The sequence below is a fragment of the Meles meles genome, chromosome 14 (genome assembly GCF_922984935.1).
Source record: "Meles meles chromosome 14, mMelMel3.1 paternal haplotype, whole genome shotgun sequence".
Lineage (NCBI taxonomy): Eukaryota > Metazoa > Chordata > Mammalia > Carnivora > Mustelidae > Meles > Meles meles.
This window is the reverse complement of record NC_060079.1, coordinates 76,716,876-76,732,795: the sequence shown is the minus strand read 5'-3', so window position 1 is coordinate 76,732,795 and position 15,920 is coordinate 76,716,876. Positions and strand designations below refer to the sequence as shown.

Sequence of the window (15,920 nt, the reverse complement as noted above, 5' to 3'; positions counted from 1 at the left end):
AGTTTAATGCCTCCCGGTAACTTCTAGAATTCAATTCTTTCAGATACCTTTATTTGTTTTACCTTGACAAACCTCATTAAATTCTTCTGGGGTTGGCAGCTACACAGATTTTTTTTTTTTAACAGCTTTGATACATAAGACACAGTTATACTAGCAACTAAGCTAAAATTCATTTTCAGGGATTAAAGCTTCAATGAGGAAATATAGAAACAGTGACAAGTCCATCCAGAAAGAAAGGCATAATATAAAATAAATAACTATACACACACACACACACACACACACACAAATACACACATCCCACAGTCATCATCCCCCAACCATGATCTGCAACATAAATGAATGTCAAGGTGCCCAGAGGAATTTCAATCTGCATTTTTAAGTTCTGTTAAGTAATACTGAACATATTCCTAAAGAACAGCATCCCATCCCTCAAATGGCAACTAGAATGCATTTAAAGAGAATGATAAAAGGAAATCAAACAAACCTGAAAATAATCTAGATTGGCAGCATTGGACGGACAAGAAAAATAAAACCATCAGATATTAACCAGTTGGAATTGACAGCAGCAACCAGCTTTCTTTGGAAGAGAAGGAGAAGCACTAAATAAGTGAGCTTCTCAATTTTAAGAAGTTGAATTAATCAAACATAGGACTAAAGCTCTTGGATTTGTATCCAAAGTGCTGAAAGTAGGCCAGACTGATGAGTTTCTGATCGGTGACCAGCCAGTGAAGCTTCAGAGTCTCAAACACCATGACAGGATTTGGAACAGGGAGAACATCCTTTTGTAAATATCTCAGCAAATAGTTACTTTCCTAGTGAAGAAAATAATTATAAGTCAAGAAGATTCCTTTATGCTTCAGGGAGTTGGTTATTCGTGGTTATTAGCACTTGTATCCAGGGTGATTCCGTTTAAAGGCTGCATTACACCCAAGCGGTTTGATTCAACCTACTGGTTTCATGGTTGCCGTATCAGTATTGGCTGCAAGTATCTTGTTTCATGAGGAAAAATGTAGATGAGCCAGATACTGTATAACCTGATAAGGGGTTTCAAATTGCAGTGAAGAAACTATACAGCATAAAAAGGAATTTTTGATACCGGTGTATTGGGTTTATTCTTAAGAAATATATAAGCCCCTTTCATTCAAGTACCTCTGAACCCCACAAAGAAAACCTTGAGTTAAAGCACTTACCATCCAGAAGCTACAAAGAGAAAGAACAAAAAGAAAAAGAATATCGAGAGAGAGAAAGAGAGAGAGAGAGAGAGTGTGAAAGAAAACCTTAAAATGTAGAAGGTACCGTCAGCAAGAATTCTTAATGCTGGGACCTTGTATACTTTTGTAGGTATTCCCCTGGAAAAGTGGCTGTGTGTGTCTGCTCCTCTTTAAGGATCTGTTACTTCGAATAATCTACAGAGGTTGTTGAGCTGATAAACCTGAGACCCTCCTGCTCTTGCAAGTAAACATAAGGGAACAGATTCCTTAGCTCATCATAAACTTTACCATCCATCCTGAACCTCACAAAAATTCTTTAAAATAGACATGATGTCTGTTTTTCCTATTTATTTATTTATTTAAATTTTATTTTATTTAAAGTCAATTAATTAACATATAATGTATTATTAGTTTCAGGGGTAGTATTTAGTGACTCCTCAGTTGCATACAACACCCAGTGCTCATTACATCACATGCCCTCCTTAATGCCCATCACCCAGTTACACCCTCCCCCCGGCCCCACCCTCCAGTAACTCTTAGTTTGCTTTCCTATAGTGAAGAGTCTCTTATGGTTTCTCTCCCTTCCCCTACGATCCTTTACTTCTTTCTTAAATTCCACATGTGAGGGAAATTATATGATAAATATCTTCTCTGACTGATTTATTTCACTTAGCATAATACCTCTAGTTCTAACCACATCCTCTCAAATGGTAAGATTTCTTTTTTTTGATGGCTGAGTAATATTCCACTGTATTTATATATAACCCACATCTTCTTTATCCATTTATACGTTGATGGACATCTGGGCTCTTTCCATAGTTTGACTATTTTTCAAGTGGAAAAAATGGAAATGTATGGATATTTGTAGTTTTCTTGGATCATATAATCTGTACTATAGGGGTATATAATGGGATTATAACCCTGTATTTTTTTATTTCTACTGTGAAGGCTGCTCTCTTATGATACAACTACCATCTCCCCTGAAGTTTCCTTAATAATGAATAAGAAAAACATGTAGAGAAACTTCTTTTCAAGTAGGGAACAAGTTGCAAGTTTTGAGTGCATTCTTCCCAATCTGGGTTGGAAGTCAAGCCTTGGAGAGTGGGAGGGAGATGCTAAGAATTATGGCTTTAGTTTATCTGTTCCCACCTACTCTCTCTCTCTGACATGTTTCTGTTTAATTATGGGCAATTCCACTCCATTTTTTTCAAAAGGGTTATATTCATGTTTATTGTTCATAAAATTTTCAAGGCTATAAAATCCAAGAGACAACAGATTAAGTGTTCCTCTCCAATTTGGGGGAAACGCTATAATTCTTCTTTTTGTCCACCCCTAGTTTTCCTTTTTTAAGAAGGTGTTTGTTTTTTTGTTGATTAGAAAATCCTCTAAGGGGGCGCCTGGGTGGCTCACTGGGTTAAAGCCTCTGCCTTCGGCTCAGGTCATGATCCCAGGTCCTGGGATCAAGCCCCGCATCGGGCTCTCTGCTCCGCGGGGAGCCTGCTTCCCCTTCTCTCTCTGCCTGCCTCTCTGCCTGCCTCTCTGCCTGGTTGTGATTTCTCTCTGTCAAACAAATTAAAAAAAAAAAATCTTTAAAAAAAAAGAAAAGAAAATCCTCTAAGTATTTCTCATGCAAGACTGTAACTGAAGGTATAAAAAATTCCTGGCGTGAGCACTCGGCAGGTTTATCATATGACCTATAGCTTGAAGATGATGTGTATGTCTCATACTATCCCAATTTTAAAATAGGCATTTTATTGATATACAACATGTCCATTGAAAATTGCACACATCACATATAACTTAATGAATTTTCACAAATGAATACACTTGCATAAGGACCACTTGGATAAAAACAGAAAAGTGCCCCCTTTCCAATCAATAAACCCTAAAGGTTTGCACTGTCTTGACTTCTAACACAATGTATTAGTTTTGTTTATTTCAAAACTTTTATTGGGGTGCCTGGGCAGGTCATTTGGTTTACTGTCCAACTCTAGGTCTTAGTTCAGGTCTTGATCTCAGAATTGTGAGTTCAAGCCCTGTGTTGGGCTCCACATTGGGTGTGGAGCCCACTTTAAAAAAAAAAAAAGGAATATAAATTTATCAGAAATTTTGTTAATAGGTACACCTGGGTGGCTCAGTTGGTTAAGTGGCCAACTCTTGTTTTTCGCTCAGGTCATGATATCAGGGTCCTGGGACCATGGCCCATGTCTGGCTCTCCACTCAGCAGGGAGTATGCTTCAGGATTCTCTCTCCCTCTAGCCCTCTCCTCTGCTTGCTTATTCTCTCTCTAAAATAAATGGATAAATCTTTAAAAAAAAAAAAAGAAAGAAAAAGAAAAAAGAAATTTTGCTAATGACATATACTTGTTTTCAGGTACCTGGGTGGCTCAGTCAGTTAAGCATCCCACTCTTGATTTGGCTCAGGTCATGAGATCGAGCCCATCAGGTTCTGGACTTGGTGTAGAGCCTGTTTAAGATTTTCTCTCTCTCCCTTTGCTCTTACCCCCCTCCCCACTCACTCTCTCTCTCTCTCTCAAAAAAAAAAAAGTGGGGGGCACCTATGTGGTTTAGTCAGTTTCACATCTGCCTTTGGCTCAGGTCATGATTGAAACCCACATTGGGCTCCCTGCTCAGCAGAGAGTCTGCTTCTCCCACTCCTTCTGCCCTTTCTTTCCCTTACTTGTGCTCTCTCTCGCTTGAATATATAAATGAAACCTTTTTTAAAAACTTTATATAAATGTGCATTTTGTGTCTGGCTTCTTTTAGTTAACAGTGTTTGGAGACTCATTAGTGTTATCTCTGGGAGTTGTTCATCACTTCTCTAGCAATATTCCCCTTTTTTGGGGGGGGGGATATTGATAGTTTTTGCCTTTTGCCTTTTCTCTTTTTTATCTGGAAAAGTTCTGTTAAGATATATTAAGTTTTATTCATCTTTTTTAAAGAAGCCACATTTGACTCAGTTTCTTCTATTTTCTATTTTGTGTTTTATTAAGTTCTGTTCTTAACAATTATTGTCTCCTATTTCCCTTAGATTAAATTTGCTGGATTTTTTTTAACTTCTTGAGAGTATAAATTGTAAGCATATTAATTTTAGGCCTTTAAGCATACATTTAATTTTATACTGTAAATTTATCTGTAAACATTTACGTTTAACTGCATTGCACAAATTGTGCTATGCGGTTTTAATTTGCATTTAGTGATGCACAAGTGGTGTGGGTGCAGAGCAGGGAGGGGCAGAGAGAAAGGGAAAGAGAGAGTCTTAAACAGGCTCCATGCGCAGCATGGAGCCCAATGAGGGGCTTGAACACATGACCCAGATATCAAGACCTGGGCAGAAATCAAGAGTCAGATGCTTAACTGACTGAGCTACCAAGACACCCCTAGTAAAATATTTTCTAATCCCCACTGTGATTTATTCCTTTACTCATGATTATTTAGAAGTTCTCATTTCATTTTCATATATTTAGGGATCATCTAGTTATCTTTTTATAAAAATAAATCACTTGATTTGTGGGTTAAATCCACTATAATCTGAGAAAAAATTAAATATGAGGATTGAAAACACCATTTTTTTTAGTAGCCAGATGTAACATTTTATGCACATCAACTACATTAAGTTCATTCATTGTGCAGTTCACATTTGTCTTTTAAAAATTGATTTTTCCATGCATGTCTCCACTTTTGCCAGTTACAGAGACAGCTATGTTAAAAATTTCTCATTATGGTTGTGGATTTTTCTGTATCTCATTTAGATATGCCTGTTTTTGCCTTCTTTATAGGTTAATGTGAAATGATTGTATCTCAATGGTGGATATACCCTTTCATCATAATGTCTTGCTTTTTGCTTTAGTATTTATTTTGCTTGCTATTAATGTAACTACATCAGGTTTCTCTGGTTTAGTGTTTGCATAGTGGTTATTTTTCATGCTTTTAACTTTTCTATATTCTTATAATGAAGGTGGGTATCTTGTAAGTATGAATTTATGTTTGTTTTGCTTTAGTTTTTGCTTTAAATACACTCTGACAATCTCTTCTAATTAGAATATCCAGTCTGTTTACATTTAATGAAATTGCTGATACAGTAACATTTGACAATTGTTTTCTATTTGTTCAATCTATTCTATTTGCCTGTTTCCTTATTTTCTTATATTCTTTTAATGTGTCAAGAATATTATTTATTATTCCATTTTCCACCATTATTATCCTGAGGTTTATAAAGCCATTACAATATATTTTAGTGGTTACCTTGGATATTATCACATTTAATGTTGACTTATAGAGTGTGTTATAAGTTTGAATACTTGTCACATTAATATTAGGGCTTTAGTATAATTTATCATTTAGTCTTTGTTTCTTATTTTTTAAAAATATTTTATTTATTTGTTTGACAGACAGAGAAGCCACAAATAGGCAGAGAGGCAGAGAGAGGGGAAGGGGAAAGCAGGCTCCCTGCTGAGCAGAGAGCCCAATGTGGGACTCAGTCCTAGGACCCTGAGATCATGACCTGAGAAAGGCAGAGGCTTAACCCACTGAGCCACCCAGGCACCCCTGTTTGTTTCTTATTGTCATGTTTTTATTTCTATGTATATATAAAACTCATAAGAAATTATTTTTATGGGGCACTTGGGTGGCTCAGTGGGTTAAAGCCTCTGCCTTCGGCTCAGGTCATGGTCTCAGGGTCCTGGGATCCAGCCCTGCATCGGGCTCTCTGCTTAGCGGGGAGCCTGCTTTCTCCTCTCTCCCTGCCTGCCTCTCTGACTACTTGTGGTCTCTATCAAATAAATAAATAAAATCTAAAAAAAAAAAAAAGAAATTATTTTTATTGTGTTATAGACTCAATATTAGCTAAAATATTTAAACTTGCTCTTTATTTTTTCCTACATTTTTGTGTTTTCATCCAGAAAACACTTGTTTTCTGACCTAAACATCTCTTTTTTATTATTATTATAATGGTTACTATTCTAGTGAGGTCTACTTGTTATTAATTCTGTCAGTTTTGTTTGAGTGAACATTTAATTAGTTTGTTTTTGAGTGGTGTTTTTACTGAGTATAGAATTCTAGATGGGAAGGGATTTTTTTTCCATCACTTAATGATGTCATCCTGTTGTCTTCTGGCTGCTTTTAAGATTTTAGCTTGCTTTTTATTTCAGTAATTTTATCATGATGTGCTTAGGTGTCACTTTGTATTTTTCTAGTAGGAGGTTTGCAACATTTTCTGAATCTGGGATATAAGATTTTATGTCAGCTTCAGAATTTTTTTTTATTATATTCACATATTTCAAATATTTCTCCACTGTTCTCTCACTTGTCTTTCTGGGACTTCAATTACATTTATGTCATTATGTCTCCCATGTTCTTACTCCATTTTCTAGATTCATATATTTGCCTTTTAGTTTGGATACTTTGATTTGAGTTAGTTTTCAGTTATTTAGTTCTCTCTTCATTTTAAGCTGTTAAACTCATTTACTGATTTTTTTCTATTATAGGTTTTTTTTTTCTGTTTTGAAAGTTCCATTTGATTAGTTTAATTCTCTGTTTAGATCTCCGTCACGTCTTCTATTTTCTTAAACATATTAATCACAGTACATCAAAGTCTAAGTCTGGTAACTCCTATCTGGGAGATCAAAACATCTGTTTTCTTTCTGTTTTTCTCTTGGATCTTTTTTGTTTCCTTTCATAATTTTGACAGTTTTTGAGTGTTGAACATTTTAGATAGAAATCTGTAGAAACTGTCCATGATTTTATCTACCTTGGAGAGGAGATTCTTTCTGTAGGTAATTAGAGTAGGGTCAGAAAAACTCAATTTATTCAAATATGAAATATATTTGAATTTGGCTTTCCTGTGTGGGTGGGGGGTGGTGTGTGTGTGTGTGTGTGTGTGTGTGTGTGTGTGTGTGTGTTAGCTGGTCTATTTCTAGTTTGTTTTTTGGATAAGGAACAGCTTTGTAGGGGTTCCAATTGAAATCCTGGATGTTTACCAAGGGCACTACTCATCGGCACGCTGGAGCTCCAATTTAATCTTCAATTTTGTCTACAATTTTTGTCTCCAGCATTGTGGACTATCAAAAGCCTTGTTCAGATTTTCAGGCTTTTTCCTCTCTCTACTTCTGAAACAGCAAATTCTTGAGAGGAAGAATGGTGTATAATCTGTGCTCACCTCCATTTTTTTTTCTTTTCTTTTAGATGGTGGCCCCTCAAGTCGTCCTTTGGGAAGCTTTTTAAGACATTTAATCAAATTTATTTCTTTTCTTTTTTAAAGTACCTAGCTTTCATATATGGAATGAAAGTTGATATTATACTGGTTAATTGGTCATAACAGAGGTAAAATTGCTTTCCAAATTTTGAATCCTAGTTCTCAGAGAAACTGGCAATTAGGAAATATTATCTTCTTTTTAAATCACCATATCCTGGAGCACCTGGGTGGCTCAGTGGGTTAAGCCTCGGCCTTCAGCTCAGGTCATGATCTCAGGGTCCTGGGATCGAGCCCTGCATTGGGCTCTCTGCTCCGCAGGGAGCCTGCTTCTCCCTCTCTTTGCCTGCCGCTCTGCCTACTTGTGATCTCTGTCTGTCAACTAAATAAATAAAATCTTTTTTAAAAAATCACCATATCCGAAGATAGAAAATCAGTATCTTGACAAAAACTAAGAGGGATTTTATGATTTATAGGTATGATCAAATCATAAGTTCCAAAATTTTTTGCAAGTCATTTGGAGGAAAATGTTGGAAGAAATTCTTGACTATCTTTTGATTTGACTTGACTTTTTAAAACATTACTGACTAAAATTTATTTTCAGTTCTAATTTCTAGTAAAATCTTGGACAAAGATGGATATTTTTGTCAATAATTTTTTCTAGATATACATCTTTTGTATATTGCATGTGCTGTGCTATTATACTACTAATACTGCTAGCTGGAATTATTTTTAGGCTTTTGTGTTCTATTGTAAAAATTGAATTATTCTTTCATTCTCCAAATTCATTCCCCGACAATTGCTAACAGTAACAAAATTGTAGATTATCAAACCACCTTCCAGAATGTTAAAAAACACATGGGTTTACCTCACAAAGAGTAATATGAAGATGTGTCCTGTTTTTGGCTTAGCTCTTAAAGCCTACAAAAAAGATGAAATGGTGAATTCCATGCTTCAGGCTGCTAAAAATACTCTGCAACAAGTTTATTCTTACTAACAAATACTCTGGAGAGGTCGGGAGAGTCTTGACAAGAAATCAGAGTATTTCTAATGAATTCTTTGACCCAATTCGATGCTGGTGTTAGTGGAGGCTCCATTCCAAACCTCCTTGGTCTTGAAGAGTTCCTTCAGCTTAGAGATGTGTACTTCTGAATAAATGACTCAATCATTCTAACCTTTAGTCCTTATTTGTCAAATACGTTAATGTAATTATGTCTATTTTGCTTGCTTCACAAGTAAGACTCAAATGAGATAAATTTGTAATTTAAATTTGGTAATTTAACCAAATTTGGTAATTTAAACTAAATTTAAATTTGGTAATTTAACCAAACTTCATGCACATAGTGAGGGACAAACTTTGGACCTGGTAAGAACATTCAACATATCTATTTGATCAGAGCCCTTCTCTTCTATACATAACAACACGTCTCCCAGCAGATCATGTTTCTAATTTCATTCTTAAGAACACTCACAGAAACCAGCTTGAAAATCTGGACTGGGAGGAAAAGGTAAAATTGTTGGTTATTTGCTTCCTTATTTTTTACTTGTATTTGAGTTATAGTGTGTTTTCTATGTCTTGCCCAGAAGAAATTTTAAAAGTCATCCAGTTCAATCACCATATTTTATAGCTAAGGTAACCCACAGGTACCTCCATATGTGAATTCCTCTGTTATGGCCTCATGATTACTCACAGTCAGAGCCAGATAAGAAAGAATTCTCTTAACTCATTGTGTTGATGTGCTATGGATATGACACAGCATTGAACCATTTCAGATGTAACACACAGAGATCCACACATGTGTCTGCCTGTTTGTACCTCCATACACACAAGAAAAATAGTAACTTTCCTTAAGCTTTGAGAAAGGATCTGACTTCATTTCTTATCTCTTTCTCTACTTCAAAGTGGATTTCTTTTCCATTCGTATACCCCTCTAGTAAAGCAGTTATATCTTCTGTTTGGAATCTTTTGTTGGCTCATCACACCATGAGAAAATCTGATTATTGGAACCCAGTGTTTGTGAATGGTGCCCATACAGTTGTTGAGGAACAGCATAATGCCTGGAGAGTGATGCTAGATGAGCAGAGGTGAAATGCACAGGTTGCTGAAAATGCAAAGGGAGCTCTGGAATGTAGGCAAGTATGGAAAGAGAAGATACAACCCTTTAGAGTCAGTGATTTAAATTTTGTATGGGGTGTGGAAGGAGGATTGATTTGGAAATAGAAGGCAAATATGTAGAGGAGACTGACATGGTGACATGAACTCAAAATAATAAAAATATTCAGGGGGTGTTATTGTTCTGCCTCAATAACACACAAGTGTTTTCTGCCTGGCTAGCATCCTTTGCTAATGGGTGATATCCTTGGGGAACAAAGCAGTATATCGGAGTATGAGAACCCATAAGTATATCTTTGTGCAACGTCAATTTTAGTTATGACAAATAATTTAAAATACTTTATATCGGGGCGCCTATGTGGCTCAGTCATTAAGCGTCTGCCTTCAGCTCGGGTCATGATCCCAGGGTCCTGGGATCAAGCCCACATCGGGCTCCCTGCTCTGCAGGAAGCCTGCTTCTCCCTCTCCCATTCCCTGTGCTTGTGTTCTCTCTCTCACAATCTCTCTCTCTCTCTCTGTATCAAATAAATAAATAAAATCTTTAAAAATACTTTATATCAAATGAAAACTGGTTATTGACTAGAATAAACTTTCAAATTTAAAAATATTGGGGTAGAATCAAGATTCCAAAGGAACTCCTCCTAACCTGGTGCTGTTTGGGACTCCATACCTCAGATTTACCAGGAAACATGACCACTTACTTTCCTCTACCACTGAAAGTATGTAAGTAAAAATATTTGGGAATCCCTGGAGCATTTGTGGTGTAAAATATGCCTAGGTGCCTCAGATAGTTCCCACAAATCCTTCCCTCCACATTTTGGCCTTTTGATGATCAGACATCAGATGTCGCCCTTTCTAATTCCTAATGCGAAGTATAGAAAGTGGATTCTTTACATGTCAATGCATTCTCACCTTCTACATTTTCACTTGCTGAAGTCAATTCTCTTGGACAGCTGTGTTTGTACCTCAGTGTCCCTTTTAATGAGAGTAATTATTTTTCACCTACCTTTAAAAGGTTTCACATATTTGAATGACTTTTTGCCTAATGTGGAAGAACATGTGATCCACATGTCCAGAATAAGAACAGGGCATTTGTACTCTGCAAAACCAACTCTGAATGAATGAAAAGGGGGAGGAAATAAAGGAAGAAGCAGAGAAGCACATAAATCCTTTCATCTGATAGAATCATGTACTGAAATTGATGACCTTCACTTTGTATTTGTAAAGGATTCAAGGCATTCGAAAGGAAATGAAATTATCAGACTTTGAAAATCACTGACAATCCAATGAGTTCTTTAAAAATGTGACTTAATCTATGTCAGAAAAATTAAAATGATCCTTCCCAAGCAGTCACCAAGAGATTAATGGTGTGTAAGATCTCTGAAGTGTGTACCCACGTTAAATTTCTGACAAAAGGAAGTATGCTTAGACCTTAATCTAGGAAAGGAAATCCAAAGATAAATATTAATATTAACTGAATCTCTTAAGTTGAAATATCAAAGATATATTTTAAAAATAATTTATTTTAAAAGTCCCAGGTTTAATGATTTGAAAAAAAAAAGTTCTATGCTGGATAAATTAATATTTTTATGTGGTCCTTAAATGGGAAATAAAAAAGTTTTATTGTTTATTTTACATTGTTGTCTCAGGTTACAGGAGAATTAATATTTTTTTTCTTTTTCCATAAGAGGCTTTCAATGATGCAAATACAAATTGTTCCAGAAAGGCAAAATTAGAAGTTCAAATATATTTGAGTCTGCATGACAGCTCCATTGTTACTGAGTAGAATCTCTCCGCATCTTCCTTCTTCTTTTAATCGTAAAGTCTTGAGAAAACTTATTAAATCCCCAAAACCATTATAGGAAGTTTGAGAAGCTCAGTTTCCCAACCCACTCTAAGGTAATTGATGATAGATTCTGTGAACAGGTATGTGGCAAGCAATATAATGTGTTATAAGGATCATCTTGACACAGGTGGTAAGTGAGAGTGGACATTCCCTATTCACACTTCCAGACGAGTAGCCCCGGGTGAGGGACAGGACCTTCTGACCCTGCCCCCTTGTACTTCAGACAAAGATGGGTCTCAGTTCCTCTGAAAGCTGGGGGGTTCACTGCAATAATAGGTAACTCTTAAGATACTGTCCATTGTGACTGTTTTATAACCCTAAGGCCCATGCAGGTGGTCTTCCTTCCATAGCAATACTGGCTATGAAAGGATCATTACAGTAATCACACAAAAGCAAGTGTAACACTTTACTTTTGTGTGCAACAGAACCATTTTATTTTTTTAATATTCTCTTCCATATTTGTACATTATTTTAATCATCCTGTGGATACAATCCAGTCTTAGCTGGAGAGAGTAAATCTCCATTGAGTTAAGGTGTATGAAAGCACCTTTAAAATGCTCCAGGGCCATTCCAAATGCAAAGGAAGCCAAAGCCTGTTTTCATTAACAGTCTTTCTTAATTATTTTTTCATATCTCGTCAAGGAGGAAAGTAATTTTTAAAAGGGTAGGAAAGGTAGGGGAGGCTGTGGTAGTCAATGAAAGTGCTTTCACGAGCAGAGAGCCTTTATGATACCTCAGGGGGTGGAAGATGTAGTCCTTCCCTTTGAGATGCTAACAGTCTGGTGCACAGGTATTCACTTAGTATTGCTCCTGTAACAAATTAGCACAGATGCAGTGGCTTAAAACAATACACATTTATTATATGATTCTGTAGGTTAGAATTCTGACATGGGTCTCACGGGGCTAAAATACAGGTGTCAGCAGGGCAACATTCCTCTCCGGAGGCTCTAGATCAGAATCCATTTCTTTGCTTTTTCAGACATCTAGAGGCCATCTGGGTTCCTTGGCAGGTGGCTGTTCCTCCATCTTCAAAGTCAGCAACGTTGCACCTGTCCAATAATTATTCCATAGTCATATCTTCCTTTCACTTTTCTTATAAAGACCCTTGTAATTAACACTGAATCCACCTAAATTATCCAAGATAATGTCACCACGGTGAGGATTTTAACTTAACTCTTTATGCAAAAGCTCTTTCGCCAAATAAGGTAATGTATTCATAGATATCATAACGTAGGAGGTGGACGCCTTTGGGGAACCATTATTCTGTGGATCACAGACCATCCCATGACCAGATAATCACAAAGCATCCCAGTCAACACAACAACAGCACTTGCATAAGGTATTGTGAGAGCGTAAGTCAGGTCGACTTCGTGCAGCTCTGGATGCAGAGGCCAGGAAACACTTGCGAAAGGAGGTACTAGATGGAGAGGGGATGATGGTGAACAGGAAATAGCCATTGAAAAGACGCAGAGGCCAGCTTTAAAGAGCAGGCCGCCAGGGCAGAGAGCGAGCTGCTGTTAGAATTCATCCTCTCCTTTCTGCCTCCTCCATACCTCCCACAGCTGTGCGTTTGTCACCGTCCCACTACTGTCACTTGAGAAAAAGGCCAGCTACGACATGGGCACAGGGATGGCATTTCAACTGCTTGCATCATACCTGGCAGTCGGGTGGCCCGAGCACTACTTTAAGCATCTTCACAGGATCTTGTCACTTGCCTGCTTTAATTTATTGACCTATATAGTCTCAGGATAGAACTCATTTTTGACATAAGCTTTGGACACTTCCCCATCATTTCAGCCTCATTGCTTGATTTTGCTCCTTACTCCTTTAAAATAATGTATGAGTTTCATAGAGCATCCTGTGATGTACGTTGGCCAAATATGTTGATGTCCACTTCACAGAGAGATTTGGGAGGCTGTGGCTTATGATTTAATGAGACAGCCCACACCTGCTGACCCCCAGGGCTCTTCTCACTGCACAGTGGCAAGGCCAGTATACTTTCAAACTGCAGATTTTGTTCCTGGAGATTCTGGGGACTTGGGAACAAAGTACCTCATTGTTTCCTGCAAATTCATTTTCCCTGAAACCAGATAACACTGGGACTGGGGTATTTTGGGGGCATGGTAGTGAGTCATAACAAGTTTAATTCCCTTTACTTCACGTGTTCAATGGCCCACGTAATTGCAAAGCATAGACACTTCCTCTCTGCTGTTAAGAGAATTATCAAGTTAAGAATGTCTTGATCTTAATTAGCTTTTAGTAAGCCTTTTCTGATGCCCAAATAATATATGTGACTAAATGGTAAACAATTAGGGTGAGGACCATTTTCCTTTGTTTCTAAAACACTTTTTGAAGAATGTGAGAAAGAAAGAGAACTTATATGGAAACCTTCATATCAAAAGTCTCTCTGTAACATATGATGCTTTTCCTTAGGGGAAATGATGACTTTGAATAAGGGACATATTTTTAAAAACAGAAAATAAAACAGCAGCTGTTTCTTTTGCATCTTTGTATTGACAGCGAGTTGTCCATTTCCTTATTATTTTCTCTTCCCTGCTCTGCAAACTTTAGATATCTTAAACCTTAGCCATTGATGCTATTAACAATGATACTATAAGTCTTATCAAATAATTGGGTGACTTTTCTTTGTCCATGGCTCAGCCTCTGCCTATGACATCCATACCCTTGTGCTCTGTGCTTATTTGTAAAGCTCTATTCTGAGTCTTCTTCCCCATCTCTCATGTGCGCCATCAAAAGTCTACATCAGAAGATAGCTCTGTGACTAGCATGGAATAAATGAAAACTTCATATTTATTCACTGCTACATCCAGCAGGTTTGCAAACAGGAATCAAAACCTAGATTTACAACGTACTATGCGAACATTGTCAAAGTCCTTATCTGGTTAAGTCTCAAATTATACATATGTATTTAAGTAAATAAAATTAAAGTAATAATTGTTGATTTGTATGGTTTTCTAAGGATCATGTTAAGTAATGTTTATACAATTCTGAGTTTTGTGCTTGACACATACTGAGTAATGACTAAGTGATGGTTATCCTTATTGCCAACACTCCTACTATTTCTTAGTGGAATATACAGAGCAGAACATGAGGGCTATTCCCTCAGTGTGGGAAGCATGGAGAGGCAGGGAAGGAGAAGAATGCATCTTGATATCTCTAGGAATGAGGGTGCTTTTTGGAAAGAGGCAGCTCTGAGAAGTTCTCCTGGGATGCTCCTATCTGAACGTTGGTAGACAGGGGACCATTTGGGAAGCTCTAGAATCAGGTGACTTTTTACGCCTCTGAGGAGGGGGATGGGCAAGGGCATTGTGAGGGTCAGACATCTAGAACACGGTGACTGGTGGGGCTCCTGTAGGGGAAGACATGCAGAACAGAGGATAAAATGTCTCTCTACAAACTACCATCTCTCTTTATTATTGCTTCCAATTTCACCAAAGATTTGGATATTAGATATTCCAATTTAAATTCCTACAAAAGGAGCAATGACAATAAATGTCAGAAGAGGAAGAAAATTTAACCCCATTTACCCTCTCCTAAATGCCAGCTATAGTTCCCAAACCCGTATATACCTGTTGTGGCCCTGCATTGATGGATAGATGTTATCTCACTTGTGTTCATAGAGATGAGAAAACAGACTTTGAAAAGTTAGGCACTGATCCAGCTCACCAATCTGGAGAGAGAGAGAGAGAGAGAGAGAGAAACTGACTCTGCTTTGCCCCAAACCCCATCCTATGTGGACTCAATCCTGCAGACGCCTGAGCAGAGGGTTGGCGGAAGCATGTGCACCAATCTGGCTGGATGTTTTGCTGTGCATGATATCATCAGGGTAGTTCTGGTGTTTCCCGGGATCTCGTCTGCCCTTTTGAGTGTACGGAGACATAAATTCTGTCTCTGACTGGGAGACATTTTGTTCCAGCACAGGGAATGTGTAGGAGTAGAGCATTGTTGTTACAATCCATGTTGTTATAATCTATTTTATGCCGTCCCCTCTGAGATTGGAAGGTTCTTTTTTTAGTCCCAATTTTACTCAAAGCTTTTTCTTTCTGGGATGACCTTATGAACTACAGATCTCATTTTAATGGAGGGACTTAAATGAATAGCAGGCACCAAACGGCTCTTCCTGGTCTACTGCAGAGCAAAGCAAACACAAAGCTTTCATAGAGGAGTCCCAAGAAGCTGGAATTAGTCCGTTTCACAAGATCAGTATCTTCTCAGGTGAGCCAGGAAATGCTCTTTGCAAACAGAACTTACTGGTATTCCATAGACATGAACTAATGAGGACAGAAACAAGACTGCCAAACCTCCTCCCAAGAAGGGCTCTGAAATCTGCACAAAAGGACTTTTTACCTCGTGTTCAGGTCTTGGCATGAGTCAAGATTTATATCAGAAGTTAACTGGAATACTTTTCACTATAGAGAACGTATGTTTTGTTTTGTTTTGTCTAAATAAATTGATTTTTAAAACTCAACAAAGATGGGTTCATAAAATATCCAAATCAAGGAAATAAAGACTGTTTCCCCACGGGGAGGATAAGAGA

At 37.4% G+C, this 15,920-nt stretch overlaps 1 protein-coding gene across 3 annotated transcripts in view; it reads left to right on the top strand.

Annotated features, from left to right (window-relative positions):
• The window catches only part of FGF14 (fibroblast growth factor 14), a 620,592-nt gene that overhangs the window by 454,682 nt on the left and 149,990 nt on the right, over positions 1 to 15,920 (top strand). Inside the window, exon 1 of one of the 3 annotated variants that reach the window (XM_045978514.1) lies at positions 1,394 to 1,458. The exons of the other annotated variants lie outside the window; for them this stretch is intronic. The gene's annotated coding sequence lies outside the window, so the exon portion shown is untranslated. Of the gene's footprint in view, positions 1 to 1,393; positions 1,459 to 15,920 lie in introns of those variants that run through there. 3 annotated transcript variants of the gene reach the window in all.